General features: G+C 37.5%; 1 long non-coding RNA gene across 2 annotated transcripts; it reads left to right on the top strand.

The window, feature by feature from the left end:
* Positions 1–101: 101 nt before the first annotated feature.
* Positions 102–13,493, top strand: LOC108700172. Of its 2 annotated transcripts, none has more exons than XR_005963888.1 (2): positions 102–238; positions 12,114–13,493. It is a non-coding gene; the product is annotated as an uncharacterized LOC108700172 (long non-coding RNA). The 2 variants fall into 2 exon arrangements; XR_001932960.2 differs by having other exon boundaries at positions 132–271.
* Positions 13,494–19,899: the final 6,406 nt, after the last annotated feature.

Here is a 19,899-nt window from a genome sequence, read left to right as displayed (position 1 = left end):
GGGTGGAGCCGGAGTCTGACTGAAGCCGGTCACGTGGGGTTGTGCTGATGTCAGGCGGCCCCGCCCCAAGCAATCATTAGGCACTAGGATGTGGAAAGGTGACTGGGGATAAGAAATGCTACCTGGGCAGGGCTCAGAAGCTTTGCAGAACGAGGCAAAACCGCCCCACACTTGCCATTTTGTCATGTTAGTCATGTAGTCTGACTGAAGACTCCCAGAATCCTCCATGTTTGTGTAGGTTAGTGCTTTCCTGTCGTGCTAGAACTACGAGGTGACTGTCCTGTCTTATGTGACCTTGGCTCTTTTCAAAGTGCTAATGCGTGTTTGTATGTTTGTATGAACGGGTCTATTATACCTCTGAACACTGGCAAAAGGGACAAAATGGATGTGCATATGGCAACTTTATTTGACCACGCCTATTTATATGGCCACACTCCTTAATTACCATGTTATACAAAAGTTGTTAGGTTATGTAGTTTGAACACATTGCTGGAAGTTTTATGTGTTATAACAGTTTTGCTAATAAAAGTGAAATTGCCCTTTAAAGGAGAATTCAACCCTGTAGAAGATTCTCACCCAAATGGGATTTTTAAGCCTGCCCAATCGACATCTGGCCGATTTTCAGCCTAATATCAATTGGAGAGGCCCCTTGGTTGGCCTTGGTTATACACGGACCAATACGATTCCAATATATATATATATTACAATTGTATTGGTCCGTGTATAACCAAGACCACATATATATATATATATATATATATATATATATATATATATATATATATATATATATATATATATAGGCACTTACTGGTTTAAAGTAATTATATGCAGATAGTGGGGCAATGCACCCATCTATTCCATTCATCTCTGAACCCAAATCAAGTGCAAGAGCATAACATTTTTAATTCAAATGGAGTAAAACACAAGTTTGAACGCTCATGAATACAACCAGGCAGAATATAAAGGAATCAATAAGTTAATGCTCAAACCTGCTTTTCAAATGCATAAAAAGTCCATGTGTAAGATAAGGTAAAGGTAGTGCTGAGAGTAACACCTTCTCAAGGGGCCATTCCAACAATCGCAACTGGGATGCAACCAGCAGTTTGGTGCAAAATTTAAGTACCTATGTGAACAGTATTTGGAAGGAAGATTTATGTGCTTTGTAGCAAATTAGTCCTACACTTCCTGCCATACTCTTTTATTATTATTTTATAATTGCAGAACATAGGGGTGGTCATATCTCTTTTAATATTCATGCACAGCTAATGAGCTAAAAGTAGTAGTTCTTAAAATAAGTGGGGAATTGGGTGGTTATGGGGAGGGCATTTTTTTGTAGCTTAAGACACAGAAGGTCTGTCTTAAATATATTTATAGTGGGTTGAGTGCAGAGGACCGCTTGTATTTGTCTGTTGAATTTTGTGGCACAGCTTCATTGCACCCCTACCTAATTGGTAATTGCAGTTTTCATGAATTCTTTTTTTTATAGTTTTTTAATTATTTGAGATGCCATCAGTGTATGTATAAAATTGTAACAGTTGCTGCATGACAGAATTTAGTAAAGCTTAGGGAACATGCTCCATAGTGCCTTAAACGGCCGAGTAATGTATCAACTAATGTCTAAAATTGTAACCGTTTGATAACTGTAAATCAGTTATCTAGCTCACTAAAATTTAGGTGAGACAGGGACAGGCATAATGATATCTTAAAGCAGGGTGCCACACTTTTCCAATGTACAATAGAAATGTAACTGTATTACACTGAACGGAAATATATTTTTCTATTTAAATGCACCAATTTTCTGGACCGTTTTCTAAAATGGCATTAACCCAGAAGGGTTATAATCAAAAAAGGGAAAGAAAAAAACAACTTTAAATGCATGGCCCAGTGCGTGCCAGATTCAAAACGGGCTGAGACAAGAGATAAGAGAATTGCACTAGTTCAGTTATCCATAGGTGAATAGTGCCTCAAAGAAATGAAAAGCAAATATTCAACTGAGTTTTATGGTTTAAAGCACTCTTGCAGGTGTGCAAGTAAATCTACCTTGTTCAACTTTGAGATAACTTTTAGTATGATATAGAAAGTGATATTCTGAGATAATTTACAATTGGCTTTCATTTTTTATTATTTGTGTTTTTTTTTCATTATTTAGCTTTTTATTCAGCAGCTCTTCAATTTGCATTTTAAGCAATCTGGTTGCTGGGGTCCAAAATACCCTAGCAACCATGCACTGATTTAAATAAGAGACTGGAAAATGAATAGGAGAGGCCTGAATAGAAAGAAGAGCAATAAAAAGCAATAACAATACACGTGTAGCCTTACAGAGCATTTGTTTTTTAGAAGGGTCAACGTTGCCCATTTGAAAGCTGCAAAAGAGTCTGAAGAAAAAGGCACATAACTAAAAAAAAACGATAACAAAATAAACAATGAAAACCAATTGAAAAGTTGTTTAGAACTGGCCATTCTATAACATAATAAAAGTTACCATAAAGGAGAAGGAAACCCCCTGGGCGCAAAACCCCTCCCTCCTCCCCCCTGGCCTACCAGTCCCCCTGGGATAAAAGCCCCTAACTTGTTACTCACCCCTCTGCGCAGGTCCTGTCCACGGAGTTCACAGATGCCATCTTCTCCCAGGCGGTCTTCTTCCTGCTTTGACCGGCGTCTTCTGCCGCATGCGCAGTAGGATAATTTTCAGGTACGGATCTACTGCGCTTGCGCCGAATGTCACAATGTTTTCCGATTTCACTTTGTGACATTCATCGTATTCGGAGTAGATCCGTACCTGAAAATACTCCTACTGCGCATGCGCCAGAAGACGCGGGTCAAAGAAGGAAGAAGACCTCGTGGGAGAAGATGGTGCCTGTGAACTCCGTGGACAAGACCTGCACAGAGGGGTGAGTAACAAGTTAGGGGCATTTGCCCAGGGGGGACAGGTAGGCCAGGGGGGAGGAGGGAGGGGGGGCAACACAGGGGAGGGGGGAGGGGTTTTGCGCCCAGGGGGTTTCCTTCTCCTTTAAAGGTGAACCACCCCTTTAATACGTTCTACTATAAAATGAGAATGCAGATACCAATACAATCTGTCATATATATATGCATGCTATCATCAATATATCTGAGAACCATGACCTAACCTTTAATCTCAATAGTTTCTGTTAGTGATAACTGCAGGGACAAATTATTATTTCAGTTGAAACAGTCATCTAAAAATAGATGAGTGACGTGTTTCTTCCGCCAGAGACATTTCAATCTCTTTATGGTTGATAAAAGATGATGCAAGCTATTTTTAGCTGTACTCCATTTAATTGACTTCACATTGAATAATCGCTGATGACTGTACAGTAGTTATTGTTATTATTTATTGTAAAATGTGCAATACATTTGCGATTGTAACTTTGGCTTCCAGAATTCCTATATATCTTTCATCTCTGTATATTTATATCAGCTAATTGAAACATTCTGATGACAGAATTCTTTCCAAATGTCTGCTTCTGAGTTTTTCTACAAGAATCAAAAGTCTATTCACCAAAAGTGTGTTACATTGTAATTCTGGAAGACCACATATCTGAAAATATATCTCATATCCAGTTATTTATAATCTAGAAATATTACAAAAGTGATGCGTTCGTTTATATTAGATCCACAGATATGTACATTTCTAGGAAGGCTACAATATATTGAAGGGGTGATTGACTTAAAATAACTTTAAGCATGTCATAGTATGGCCAATTTCTAGCAACTTTGCAATTGGTCTTCATTATATGAAATATTTTCATTCCTGCATCTTTCCATCCTTAAAATGGTAACTGACCCCAGCAGCCAAAAGACTATTGCTCTGTGAGCTTACGCTTATTATTATTGTTATTAGGGTTTATTCTTTTTTTATTCAGACCCTCTCCTTTTCATATTCCAGTCTCTCATTAAAATCACTGCCTGGTTGCTAAGTTAAACAAGGCCATATAAACCAGATAGCTGCTCCAAATTGCTGAACAAAATGCTAAATAACTGAAAAACCACAAAAAATGAAAACCACTTAAAACACCAATGTCTATGTCATACTAAAAGTTAATTCAAAGGTGAACAACTCCTTCAAGTTTGCCAGTTTTATATATTTGAAATAGGTATCATTCCAGACCATACTATGAAGGACACCTAAACCTAGCGAAGCAACAAATCAAGGAATCAGGTTAGGCTTTGACAGAATGCTACCCCTTTATGCAGAATTTTGCCAAGTTAGAGATGTATTGCTGATATATATATATCATTCTCAGTTTAATATTTATGTGAGGATTTATTATTATTAAAAGAGCTGAAGTTCCAAGGTTGAGTGGAGTCAATCTATGCTGTTCAGGCCAGCCACTGCAGGCAGATAAGATAAAGAAGGAAAGGCAGAATTTAGAATGCCTGAGTCACAGCTTGGGCAGGCTGCTGTTTTTTTTCCCTCAAAATGCAGTTCATAAAAGATGAATAGAAAAAGGACAAAGTTTGTATATGATGTTTTTTTGTATGAAGAACCTAAAGCTGAATCTTTGTGTGCCTTTGTTTTAGTCTCCACTCCCACATTCTCCAGGATATCTATTTTGTGCTTGTATTTTACTTTAGTTCTATAATGTTATATTAGAGACCTATAGACCTTACCTGCTAATAAGGACTTAGGGAGTTATTATCAAAATCCAAAAAGGTTCTCACTATTTTCTGAAAACTCTGACCAAATCCACTTGCATTTTTCCCCCTATTTATCAATACATTTTTCCGAAAAATGCTTGTATGTAAAAAAAAAAATTGTGAAAAATTCTTAATTGTACAAATTTTTCTAATAAATTTGCCTAAAACTGCGACTTTTTTCGGATTTGAAGACAAAACCTCAGACTTTTTCAGATTTGACACCCAAAACCACAAATTTTTCCGATTATTGAACAAAACAGCACGGATCAGGATATCAACGTACGTCTGCCATTGACTTCTACATGAACTCGGTAGGTCTGAGTTGGAGTAATTTTTTATTCTGACTTTTAACACCATCGGAGTTGAATAAATCACGAAAAATTCTAAAATTGTGTTTTCCCTTTTAAAAGTTCAACCAGACAAAATAGAACTTTAATAAATAACCCCCTAAGTGTGAGAAAAAATGGGCTAATCCATCATGTTTTTCCCAACAGTGGGAAACTATCACTTCAATGTGAAATAAAGGTTTTCTCCTTTTAACCTCAAATACTGAATGCTAAATTGCACATCTGTTTGTTGCTGAAGTGCCTTTTGATCAATTAGTGTTTTTGTGGCACAGAACTGGACTGGAGCTGATATGGGATCTATTATCCAGAATGCTCTGGATCTGGGGTTTTCTGCATAAGGGATCATTCCCTAATTTGGATCACCATATTTTAGGTCTGCTAAATAACCATTTAAACATTAAATAAACCTAGTAGGATTGTTTCGCCTCCAATAAGGATTAATTATATCTTAGCCCGGTTCAAGTGCAAAGTATGGTTTTATTATTACAGAGAAAAAAGGAATAATTTTTAAGAATGTGAATTATTTCATTTAAATTGGGATGGGATGATGGCCTTCCCGTAATTCAGAGCTTTCTGGATATGTGTGTCCAGATAAAATATCCCATACCTGTACTATTCTGCTATATCAACTAGCTCTTACTCCCAGAAAAAAACATGTCAGATCCTATGTTCTACTAGTATCAACCAGGGAACCATGTAGCAAGGCCAGCTGGGTTGCCTGGGGCACTCGGCTGACCTGGCCCAGCCCTGGGATTCAGCCAAATCCTATATAATAGTGTTTAACTGAATCCCAAAATAGTGGTTTCAGTGCATCCCTAAGTCTGGAACTCAAACTACCTCTGCATTCCATGAAAGGCAAATCCCAGAATCCATCACTTCACTATGTAACTATATATAAGTGATTTTCAATTAAAGTAACCACCTGCTAACCACAGGGTGAGATTTCTCTTTTGAATAAAGGGCTTTCCTTTGTACTGGTCTCTAGGAGTGATGATTTTAAAACTGAGGTTGATCTATTTCGTTTTCTTCTAAAGATGAAACTATGTGACCATTATTAGTCTATTTGTGTTGTCTATTGTGAAATTTTGCTCCAAAAGCACATTTGATCCACCCAACACAGCAAATTCAAGCCTATGATTAAGTGCCTGAGTGCACGAACGTGCAAGGCAGTGTGTTTGTCCACTCTTTGCCTAAAATAAAGTCTGCAGTCCTTTACTTACCTGTCTGTGGGATCTGTGAGTGCCTGCCATTTCTTCTATGCTTTTTAATTATTTAGCCATTTATACTGGCATGTAAACTACTATTAATCTACCGCTCACAGCTTAATGCCTATGATTTAGTGTTGAAACACAAGAAACGTGTGAAGATTTGATGTGAAAAAAATAATTTCTATTTTTTACCTACTAATACTTGATACTGGAGTCTATGGGGCAGATTCACTAAAGGGTGAAGTGGCTAATACTAACGACATTTCACCAGAAATCACATCCGCAGGGACATCGCCAATTTGGGATTTGGGAAAATTCGCTAGCGAACGGGACCGTCAATAACGTTCGTTCGCATTCTATCTCCATCCCACTTTTTGCTCTAGCAAAGGGGTGTAACTCCGCAAATTCACTAAGATGCGAATTTCGTCAGAGTTTCCTTCACCACCTCAGACCAGGCGACTGCTAAAATGAAGCGTTCATTGGCGACAATTCGCCCTTTAGTGAATTTACCCTCCCTTGTCTGTTTGTTGCTGAAGTTCCTTTTGATTAATCAGACTTTTTTGCTGCACAGAACTGGAGTGGAGCTGATACTGTTCTGCTGACTATATCAGCTATCTCTCACTCCCAGACGAGAAATGTCAGATACTATGTTCCACTAGTATCACACAGGGAACTACAAAAATATCTTTTAGTATGAAAAAAAAAAATATTGTTTAATTTTAGCTCAGGTTTTTGACCACGAGAGGGTGGTGGTATAGGAATACCCAAAGTGAAGATGGATATTATATTAATATATAATATATTAATGTTTGGACCCAGGTACAAGTTTATCTGTACTTTTCAGTAGTTGGCTGACTAAAGTGATGGCAGACTGAAACTCATCATAGAAACAACAGGCAGGAGCAGGCAAGATAAATGAGCAGCTTCGGTTCCAGTTTAGTGTTCTGTGTGAGAGGTACCTCTTCTACAGGAACTGCAGATACCAACCAAAACAGTTCTTCTTATGGGGATCCCCTGTGTGTGATGGGAGGAAAGAACACCCTTGTGGGGCCAGCAGAGTCCCTGAGGAAGGCCCCACAGAGTAGGTGAGGAAGCTCATGTGTGCAGATAATGGCAGATACCGTGCATGGTACGGTGAAAGTGTTGTCACTGGTGTTTAAGCGTATTTACTGTGTAATTATATTTTTATGGCCAGATGCAAACTGCAGGAGCTGAAATGTTATTTGTTTAGTAACAAACTAAAAATCATATAATGATTTGCTATATTTATATTGTTCTTGGTTAGTTGTATGTATGTGCATGCTTACCTTAGTGTAGACTGCCCTCTAATGCCAAAATGACCTAAATACCATAAATAACTTCTAATAAGTAAGTTTTTAGTTCTAGCCTATATCTGTGCATCTCAGTTGAATGTACCAAAATTATGTAAAACCCTTTTCTTGATTCCTATCTACAACTAAAAATTGTTAAGCGATAAATAAAGCCAGAATATTTATCCGTGCATAACCAGCATAAGTAAATACAGGGGACCTTTTTACCCATAAAGTGGATCACCGTACCAGAGGCCACCCCTTTAGACTAGAAGAAAATAACTTTCATTTGAAGCAACGTAGGGGGTTCTTCACAGTCAGGACAGTGAGGTTGTGGAATGCACTGCCGGGTGATGTTGTGATGGCTGATTCTGTTAATGCCTTTAAGAATGGCTTGGATGATTTCTTGGACAGACATAATATCAAAGGCTATTGTGATACTAAGCTCTATAGTTAGTATAGGTATGGGTATATAGAATTTGTGTGAAAGTAGGGAGGGGTGTTTGTATGGAAGCTGGGTTTTCATTTAGAGGGGTTGAACTTGATGGACTTTGTCTTTTTTCAACCCAATTTAACTATGTAACTATGAAATATCAAGTTTAAGAACAGAAAGGAAGACTCAAAGGGGACCTGTCACCCAAAAAAATAATTCATTATCCTATTTTATCACATCAGTCAAGCAAAATGAACTTAAATTACACTATATAAATTATTTGAATCTTGTTTCCTTCAGTCTGAGCTAATTATAGCAAGCAGGCAGGAGCCATTTTGTGGACACTGTTATTAAGACAAGCCTTGCATCAGCTCAGAATCTAGTTTGTGCACCAGAAAGGGGGACCTGATGTCCATCCCCATGTACTGGCTACACAATTAAATGGTGAAGAGAACCCCTGCTCTGGACATAATGTTAGGCACCCCCAATTGATTGTATTGACTTACCTGAAACCCCAGGCCGGTGCTCCTATCAGCAGAAAACTGCACCGGCCCGGGGGTTATACCAGTGAGCACCACTGAGTCTTCCTCCTTCTTTGCACAGCTGCGCATGCACAGTAGAACGAAAAGCCCAAATTTTACTATAAAGTTGGCTATTTCGTTCAACTGCGCATGCGTTTGCCCCAGGAAATTTGAAGAAAGAGAAAGACGGAAGTGGATCACTCTGTGGTGCTCATTGGTATAACCACGTGGAAGTGGTTCTCCTATCAGCAGTTTTCTGCTGATAGGAGAACCGGCCTGTGGTTTCGGGTAAGTCAATACAATCACTTGGGGTGCCTAACATTTGGCAACCCCAAGTGCTGCAAGCCTTTCCTTCTCCGTAAGGGTAGAATAGTGTTTAAGTGTTTTTTTAATAAAGGGTCAACGATCACATTTCTGAAATGTGCCAATAGTTTTCTTTTATACCTTTGTGCATTGCAGTGGCTCCATAAAGTTACACTGCTTTGAAGAACAAAGGCAAGTGGTGTTCTTGGAGTGTCCATGCAGAATACAATATCATGGAAGATTACATACATACCTCCCAGGTTGAATCTCTCTGTTGCCCTATTCTCTGAGAATGATTTAGATACACAGAAGTATCCAACCCCCTCCCTCCCACATACAGGCTTCACATCACCACGCACAATGCACCAGTACACCCTTGTTTTAGACTCTAGATAACAAGAAATGTTTCTCCTAAAATGATGGATCACAGTGCACCATAAAGTATGGATGAGTATGGTTTTGGCAAATGAAATGGAGATCCCTCAGTCTCAGTAATGGCCCTGTGGATGAATGCAAATCTAAACTGATATATTTTCAAAACAATGTTTTAGGAATTTGAATCTGTGCACACTGGCTTAATCTGTGAATGAAATTAATATTATATAATTAAAAACAATGCCCAGTGCCATTCCTAGGACCCAATATCCCAATTTTACTTTCAAAAATAAATAGAGCAGCCCAACCTTGCAGCCCTTAGTTAATCTACAATGCCTGAGGAGCACTGGAAATCAGGTTACTTCTTGTTCTTTTCTATTGCACAGATTGATTCTGGAAGCTGCTGTTTAACAGCAACCGGAGGTCAAACAAGCTGAGTATTTTGCTCTAAAAAACAACAACGACAACAAAACAGTGCATTTAAAGATATAACTAACGTTTAGCATGATGTTTATTGCAATATTCTAAAACAAATTGCATTTGTTTTTCATGTTTTATGGTTTTTGAATTATTTATGCTTTTATTCAGTGGCTCTTCCTTTTTAAAGATGCTTCTTTTGCAACAATAAACACATTTTATCAGTGGTGTAACTACTGGGGGAGCAGTGGGTGCGATAGGACCAGGACCCACACCCCCACCGGGCCCCCCAGCAGATCGCTCCGCCCGCTGTAGCCAGCTGCAGCCGCAAATAAAATCGACACGGTGGGGGTGGAGCGGCTGCACGGCACACCCCCGCGCCCACCCCCACCTTGTTATGTTACTGCATTTTATTATTATAAACATGCATAGAGCGCCAACATATTGCACAGCGTTGTTATTTTATTCTTTTCATATTGGTAGTTAAGCTTAAGCTTCAGATCTGTAAATAACAGCTAATACTGTGTGTCAGAAGCTCCATGCAGAATCCCATAGTTCAACCATTAACCACTGAGAAGCTTTAAGGCAGGACCTGCACATTCCTGTTCATGTGGTCTCAGTTTAGTGTGTGGCTCTGCTTTTCCCAACAAGAAAATAAAAATAAAAAATGAATGGGTAAAACTATTTATATCTATTTGGTAGATGCTTTTCTTAGAAAGGACTTGCTCATTGGTTTCTTTATTCTATGGTTTTTGGTTTAATATTTTTGTAGTATTGGCTAGACAGGGTGTCTGACTGGGCCTCATGCATGAAAATATAAACCCACTAATGCTCTCATTATCTTTTGGTTTAAACCAACTGCTGCATTTTCCCCAGAATCACACCAAAATAGAAATAACCATCTGCACAAACATGAATGTTGACTTTCAGATTATTTATAATGTAAGGTATTTTAAATATTGTGTTACGGAGTATGTCATTTCATAGTGGGTTGAAAAGATATATGTATTTGTCACGTTCATGTATTGGTTGCAACATACAGCAATACTATTTTCCACTCATGCCCTGTTTAAATTAACATTTCTTGATTTTTTTTTTTGACTGATTTACATTTTCTCAGTAAGAAGACAGCAAGTTGGATGTGATATTAAAGGGGATACATCACCCAAAAAAATATTCAAAATCCTATTTTATCACATTAGTCAAGCAAAATGAACTTTAATTACATTATATACATAATTTGAATCTTATTTCCTTCAGTCTGGGAATTCATAATTATATCAAGCAGGCAGGAGCCATTTTGTGGACACTGTTATTCAGGCAAGCCTTCCATCATCTCAGAATCATGTTTGTGCACCAGAATGGGGGACCCGATGTCCATTTCCATGCCCTGGATACACAATTAAATGGAGAAAAAAAAGAGAACGGGGGAATGTGTGGAGAGCAGTGACATCTAGGAAGTGCTGAATGGAAAGTGAAAGTAATGCCTAAGGCATAGAGGAGGGACAGACAATATTTGATTGACAGCTGAGATTTTTAAATGAGCTTACAGTAGCTATGAATGCTTTAATAAAAAATAGAAATCGGATTTAATTTTTAATTGGAAAAGGACTTTCATTATACAGATTTTTGTGTGTGGGTGATTGGTCCACTTTAAGAAGGTATATATCCATGTTATTTACAAACCAATTTACAACATGTGCTCTTATCTTGAAAATACCAGGTGCCAAGCATTGTGAATGAGTAACATTACTCAGCTATTTTCAAATTGGCCTTCAAGCTTGCACCCCTAAACTCTGATCCTAGGGGCACCAGTGAGCTAGTAAACTGCACTCCACTGTACAGCTCTGTATTCCATTGAGTATTTTATGAAGAACTGAAGATGAGCACATCTTGAGCAACTTAGAAAATCAACCTCATTGAGGGTAGTGTTAAAGCCAACAGAGAGAAGAAGATCAAAAATCCAGAATCTATCTGGAAAAGATAGGTGATAAAGGAGGCCAAGAGCTTTAGCTTGAGAGTCTTTGAAACAGTGACAAACTTCACAGAATAGGACATACTAGGCGCATTTTGAGCCAGTAAAAATATTCTTTTGGATAAGCTTACAGTCTTGCAGGTTCCTAGTTATAGGTCTACCACAGAGATTGCGCATAAAAAGATTGAAAGAGAATGTTTCTATTTTTTTACAAAATGAAATGCATAATTGAAGGGTAAATTCTAGAACTAGTAATGAGAAAAAGCATTTTTACAAAAAAAAATCCTTTGCATGAGCCCAACATTATTTGATCATAAAATGGTATCAACAGTTTCAGATCTCCATCTGAATACAAAGAAAACGTCAGCCTTAGTGTTCTTGGCTTCAGGTTTATAGATGACATGAAAGCTGAAGCAAGGAAAAAGGTGTACTGTACTTCTCTCGCCAGTCTGGGCTCAGTCCTTTAACAGTGTAGATGTAAAGATAAGTTTTTTCAGCAAGGATTTCAATGCCACTAATTCTTGATTCCTAATGTCTCAATTGTCTTTGTGTCTTTTTCAAGAAACCATTACTACTGGATGAAGGCATTCGTTAAGACGAGATCTCTGAGATGGAAGAGCTCCTTGATTCTGAGAAATCAAAGTTGACTATTAAAGGAGCTGAGTTAAAAATCATCTATGCTTTTCAAAAGTAAGTTGTATTAATGGATACTGTCATGGGAAAATATGTTTTTTTTTTTAAATGCATCAATTAATAGTTCTGCTCCAGCAGAATTTTGCACTGGAATCCATTTTTCAAAAGAGCAAACAGATTTTTTTACATTTTAATTTTGAAATCTGCCATGGGTCTAGGCTCAGGGTCCATTTTGCCTGATCCCTTACCTAAGTAGGCAGAAAGGGTTTTCTGTGGAAGCCAGAAAAGGCCAGGTCTAGCAATTGATAGGCTACTCACTTTGATAGATCACTCTAGTGATAGATGGACAGAGCGATAGACCGGTTCAGGGCTATTTTAACCGAGCAGCCTAGACTCCAGGAGTATTAAGTGGGACAAGGATCCCGGGTACTAATTGGTCAGAGTAGAGACTAGAGTCCTGCATCGGGTTAGGTACCCGTGGGATAACAGCAAATCTGTAGGGACTCGGACTGAATCTATTTGATTTTACCACCGTGCGAGTAACCTGTGGGTACCCGACTCACTGCAGTGGGGGTGGCCATTTAGGGAACAATAAGGGAAAATCTACCTTTTACAATATAAAAGCGATAACTCCATAATGCTTAATGCGGAAAGGGTTGTGCGGATTTCCTTTGGTTTCAGAAAGAGGGTAAGCGGGTACGGGTTTGGGCACTGGTCTGAAAAAACAGACCCACGCAGGACTCTGGTAGAGACTAAAGAGGCTTATATCTTAAGCCTTCATTTTTTATGGTCGAGTTTTTCAAGGGGAAAAACTTGAATTGTTAAAGGGAAAAAAACATAAAAAGGTTTATTATGCTATGAAGCTGCTAAAAATTCAAATTCAGAAAATATTCCAGCTAAAACCTGTAGAAGTCAGATGGTTCCTTTAACAATTGGAACATGTTTTTTACCTTCAGGATTCTCCATGGTTTCAGGGCTTTTTTTGCTGATTTTCATTTAATAATTCGATAAATTCGAGTTTTCGGAGTGACAATGCCAAAAAGTTGCAAGATTCGAGTTGACACTCAGTTTTGTTGTGACTTTTTGTTGCACCAATTGTTTCAACAAATTTTATTGCTAAATTAAGGAAATTCGGGAGAGTTTGGTTGAATTTGTTTTATAATAAAGCGAGAAAAAAAAATAGATTTTACTAAATAACCCCCTAAGTGTCAGAGATAGCTCCACTTAGGGAGAAGGCTGAAAGCTGGGAGTACTCCTGTGTATGCTATGTTTTCTCTCTCTTTTACCCTGCAGGGAATTACATTAACCATTGGTGCTGTGAGTATATGCCTATCGACTGATTTTATATGTTACTGCTAATCACTGAACTCATACGTGGATTATGTTCTTATTATAAGTTCTACGGTTAAGTTGCAAAAACCGCTGTGCCCATTTATTGTGATAAAATACAGTTATAATTGCACAATATCCTGCCTTCACACCAATGTGAGGGCTGAGATCCTGAGAATACAACGTCTCATTTGCATGTATACTGGGGTAAAGCTCATAGTGATAGTAACAAGCCACTCGTTTTACTATAGCCTTACATGCATAATGAATTTAAGCTTTACTCCACAGTGACAATGCACAAAAGGAATGTTAGGCGTGGTAGTTTAAAGGAACAGTTCAGTGTAAAAAATAAAAAAACTGGTTAAATAGACAGGCTGTGCAAAAATAAACCATGTTTCTAATATAGTTAGTTAGCCAAAAAAAGATTGCTCCCTGGTAAAATACCCCATAAATTCCCCAGGACGGTGTAGTTTTTTGCTAAAACTGGGGCTTTGACCCATGGTATCAATAAGGCCATACTTCCAAACTGTCCCGTTTGGAACAGTCTCTCTTTTGACAGCTCAACCCGCAGTCCCTCATTTGTACTGGAAAGTCCCTTTTTTCCTCTGCACTGAACTGCCAGAAAAAGAAACAAAGTTTCTAACTTAATTGGCTTTTGGCAGAGAGCCCAGAACAGCCACAGCAGAAGATAAGATACTTTTGTAACAATTTCTAGGTAAGCAAATAAGTAATTGTAACAAAATAAAATAACCGGTCCCTTGGGAAAACTGTGACTTGCAGCTTAAAGGGCAATTCACCCTCATTAGCAAAGCTGTAATAACTGAAAAAAACACAGAAAAATGTTAAAACTTTCAATTTTGTAAAATGAACATGGTAATTTTTATTTCTAAAATGTTGGGAGGTATGATAAGGCAAGTGAATTTAATCACTGGGGGGTACGTAAAGCACCCAACATACCATCCTTTGGTACATGTATGGCCATCAAGTTGGCCATGCATGTAGCAATAATGCAGTACAAAATACAATTATTGGTAAGTGTATGGTGTCCCTCTGAGCCCAAGTGATCCATGTACTATGCATATCAGTCACTCTGGGATCAGTCAGATTAGAAAATTTTAGCTGCCAAATGCAAATATGCAGAATACAAGTCTAAGCATTAGAATAATGTGTCATTTTAGATAATGCTATGGGCCACTTTCTGGCCTTTATATTTTGATGTTCTTTACCAAGTTTTGGTTTCTGAAAAGATTCCGAAATTGGCTTCCAAAGCATATGGCAATCACATAAAGGTTAGAGATAAAGTATATGAACCATTCTCTCTGTTATGCAGTTCCAGGGATATCCATATAAAATAAACTATAGCTTTTAGATTTCACTTTTATCAGCATTCCAGCTGGGCACCCCCGTACTCAGCTTTTGTTCACTGTTGCTTAAATAAAGAAAATTCTCAGAAGAAGCAGAACACAGTCTTTGGCCACAAGAGGGTGGCATGCACTAATCTATATTAGCTGCTACTTTTATTTTGCTGTTTACATTTAAAAATAATATAATGCTCAAAGAAGGAGACAAGAGAAAGGAGTATATGGCGTCGCACAATCTATTTCCAAAATCATGTAAGTGATTGTGTACTAAGACAACGTTGGAATCAACTAATTCATCGGGAATAAAAGAGTAAATCAATTGTGTTATATTGTGGAAAAACGTAGTGACTTTTGTCATTAATTTAATTGAATTAATAAAGTGAAAAAATCTTGTGGAAATTCATTGTGGAATAAAAAACTTTTAAAGTGCAAAGTGCTTGGTAATACATGATTGAACCCACGACCTATGAACCATAAATAGTGGGAATGAGAAATTAAAGGGAGGTGGGACGGAGGAATGATTCAATACTTGGGGGGCTTGGAATTCAATCGAGCACACGTGTAGCCATTGCAATGAGACACAGTTTTTTTGGTCAGTACAAGGTGTTTTTTATTAGTGTCTAGGGAATAGGCCATACAATATAGGTATATAGGCCATACAATATAGGTGACTCTGAGAGGACACAGTGTTGGTTAAAAACAATTTTTGCACACCATACTGCACTGTGGTCGATTGCCATATCACCATACTACACAAGGCTAACGTGTCCTTAATACAATACATATCACAATTTTGATTACTCGCTTGCAAAAAGGATACTGTTACTGTTTAGTTTCATTCCAAAACCTGCCCTCAAGAGAGAGTTCTAAAGATTAACTCTTACTATATTGTTTACACCGTTTCCACCCACTCACTATACCACTTTTACATTGCTCATCAGTGTTCTCTATGTACCCCTTCTCTACTATCAATTCATTATAGGGTATTTGGGGGATGTAGGATCTGGAAGGGAACAGTCTAATGATTTAATTACGCTGTAATCCCCATCCACCCACACACTAGATCGATTCTCCACCCTTGTTTTTTAATAGTTTTTGAAGTGTTTTTATCAATTCATTTCCCCATACAATTTATGAATTTTTAGGAGTCATTAAAAGTTATATTTTATCTGGTGTCTCATTTATGGTTCATATGTCGTTGGGTTCAATCATGTATCAATGTCCACACCAAGCACTTTGCACTCTAAGTTTTTTATTCCACAATGAATTTCCACAAGATTTTTTCACTTTATTAATTCAATTGAATTAATGACAAAAGTCACTAAGTTTTTCCACAATATAACACAATTGATTTACTCTTTTATTCCCGATGAATTAGTTGATTCCAACGTTGTCTTAGTACACAATCACTTACATGATTTTGGAAATAGATTGTGCGACGCCATATACTCCTTTCTCTTGTCTCCTTCTTTGAGCATTATATTAATTTCTTATTTATAGGAGTTGTCAGCACATCTATACCAAGTGGTATATTGGCTCTCGGTAAAGGGACTTCGTTAGGCATTGACACCTGGTTAGAAAGTGCAGCGAATACCAATTTCTTTCATTCTACATTTAAAAATACTTACAATGTGAGCAAATGTGAAAATGGTGTTCAGAATATGTGTTTGTCACTAAGAAAAAAAATACAAATTTGAGGTGCATAATATATTAAACAGAATACATTATTAAACAGAATGAAGCCTGTTGCCACTTAAAACCTAAAACACAATACAAGGATAATGCAAAAAGTAAAAAAAACAACAGTAAGACACTACAATGGAGGTTACCTGTATTGACCTGGACAGTAGAAATGATATCTGACATCATTGTTAACAGTAAAGAAAGGAAAGGTGTTTTCCTATGATGAGATGCATTACTAAACAAACAAATGTAGCCGAGTACTTGCTACAATTATGCTGCAGCATTTTGACACACATCAATAGTAGAGAACCCCCATAATGTTTTGACTTCAGCCCTTGATAGCATTCTTTTGCTTCACAGTATTTTGAAGCAAATGAGTGCTTAGAGCTCAATGACCTAGGCCTAGACAAACTAGACTTTTCCTTTCAGTAGTTAATATGTAACATGAGTTCTTATTGACACTTTTAAGTAGATAATTTATTTTTTATGTATGTTTAATGAATGCTAATGTAGTTCTCAATCAATAATTATGCCAGTTCCAAACTCTGCTCACTAGCAACTAGTGGAGGCACTTGGCGAACGTTAGAACCTTGGCTTTACATTATATACTCAGTAAATTTATTTTTATATTAAATTTGTATTTTATCCTGGTTTAGTAAAGGATCATTGTCAAATGCTTTTTTTGTTTTTTTAGCATATAGACTGCATTGTACAGTACAAACAACCATAAACCATTTATAACAGTGACACTGATAAAGGGGGGGGCAATTATCCTTAGATATGTCTCCACAATAAACTTTTATATGTTTATATACTCTGCATTATGCTATTGGTGTCACTCAGTCAAAAACTATAAAGACTAAGGGAGATGTCTTTTCTTACGTATTTATCATTTATGGGTATGGGCTAGAGTATGCAAATTATAGGGACCCAAGTTCAGCTCTTTCATTTTCTTCAGTATTCTCCTACTTGATTCTGATGTGGTCTCCCTGTCCCGAGTTTTCAGTATGATATTTATTTGAAAGGTTGCAACCTTTATATATATATATCTATAGTACACAGAAAATAGTAATCCAGAAATCTTTTATTTTAACGCTCAGATATTTACATGTCCAATGTCAAACAATTATGTGAAGAATGGAGGTACATTTTTATATACAGATCAGTACAACAGAAACACACAGGCAGTCAAAAATGTGCAGAAGATCCACATGGATAGTGAATACAAATGACACTACAAAACTACGGGACACAATGAATTATATACAGCTTGGGCCTTGTTATCAGTTCATCCAGAGATTGTCCAGCTGGTGATTTAATCAGGTCAATCTAGGTATAGGCCATGTACTGCTGTTGATTGTATATTACAATATACACACACATTTATTTTCTACTAACACTCTATTCCCTCAACCAGTGGCCACCCTATGAATCACTTCCACTGCTCTTTGACAAACATTTATCTTAAAGGAACATTAACACCAAAAAAAATGTTATAAAGTAATGAATATATCATGTACTGTTGCCCTGCACAGGTAAAACTGATCTGTTTGCTTCAGAAACAATACTATAGTTCATATAAACAAGCTGCTGTGTAGCAATGGCGGTAAAAGAAAAAACTTTTGTATCAGTGATAAAGTTGATCCACTTGCAATTTAGCCACTGGCGTAACTATAGAGGAAGCAGGGGTCCTGGGGAAAAGGGGGGCTTGTGTTTTCTCTGTAATGTTGAAATCCCCCTCCCCGCCGTGATCTTCTTTAAATTGACACGATCTGCACAATCAGCGGTGGGGGGGGGGTGTTTGTGTGAAGGTTTTCCTATGCCTGCCGGGCCGTCCAAATATTTTTCTGAACTTCAGAATTATTTACTCTAATTAGTAAAAATTATTTTTATCAAACAGGGATTTTTTTACCCTAAATAACCAATTAATTAATTAATTAATTAATTAAATATACAGAATTAATTGCAAGATGATAATAAATTCATTAACTATTGTCCATACAAATTCCCTTTAGACTGTGTATAATGACTTTGTCTTCATGAAATTTCTCTGTGATATATGTAGCGAGAATAAGACCTCCCTGAGGTTTTGTATAGTGATTCAATTAATAAAAAGGAGATTCCACAATTCCATAAAGTGCCATGCAATAAATAAATTAATTTATCAAGCCTTGAGAAAGCTGTAGCAAAACTAACATTTGTTTTAATGGTTAAAATTATTTTAACCAATTGATTTTAGCAGCAATTACCTAGCGGGATTAACTGTGGTGGTTTGATGAGTTACGCTCATAATTCTATTTATCTCAACTCCGCTTCCTTGGATTTGTGTTTTTTTAAGGAAGTCCGTTCTACACAAATTAGCAAGGGAAGGTAAATATCAAGACCACAGTCTCTGGTACTTTGATTTCTCCGTCTTTGTGGTGTTCCAAAGGCAGTAAAAATTTAGATATTTCTAATGGGACAAATCCACCTTCTATGAATTTCCTTGTTCTTGGTTCAACTGATAAATTTTGAGCTCAATGATTAATTAATTCAAATGATCAATACTAATTAATTTGCACACAGTCACTTAATTTCTCATGATCTGATTTTTAATTTATTTATTGCATTGCAATTTATGGAATTGTGGAATCTCCTTTTAATTCATTTAATCACTATATAACACCTCAGGGAGGTCTAATTCTCACTACATATATCATGAAGACAAAGTCATTATACACAGTCTAAAGGGAATTGGCATGGACAATAGTTAATGAATTCATTATCATCTTGGAATTGATTCTGTATAATTAATTAGGGTGAAAAAATTCAGATTTATAAAAAATAATTTTTACTAATTACAGTAAATACGTCTGGAGTTAATTGCTCTTATATAATTGATCTGAATTGATTTGGTAAAAATTGGGAAGTACGGGGTACTTTTCCTGTATACTTCTAAAATGGGAGGGAAGTAGAGTAGATATCTCTAAGACACTGTATTTGTGACACTAAGGGCTATTCCACACGGGGAGATAGCGACGCGTTTGCGGTCGCGGCGACAAAGCGCCGCGACCGGCGCAGGCGACAGTTTTGTATGGGCGCCTATGTAAAAACGCCTGTGCTAACCACACGAGGCGATGCGCTTTTCAACAGTCGCCTGAAAATGCCTCGCCAGGCTTTTTCAGGCGACTGTTGAAAAGCGCATCGCCTCGTGTGGTTAGCACAGGCGTTTTTACATAGGCGCCCATACAAAACTGTCGCCTGCGCCGCCCGCGGCGACTGTCGCGGCGCTTTGTCGCCGCGACCGCAAACGCGTCGCTATCTCCCCGTGTGGACTAGCCCTAACACTACTAAAGGAGGCTG

The sequence above is a fragment of the Xenopus laevis genome, chromosome 8S (genome assembly GCF_017654675.1).
Source record: "Xenopus laevis strain J_2021 chromosome 8S, Xenopus_laevis_v10.1, whole genome shotgun sequence".
NCBI classification, from domain to species: Eukaryota; Metazoa; Chordata; class Amphibia; order Anura; family Pipidae; genus Xenopus; species Xenopus laevis.
Note: the sequence above shows the minus strand (reverse complement) of the source record. Positions and strands in the feature narration are given on the sequence as shown.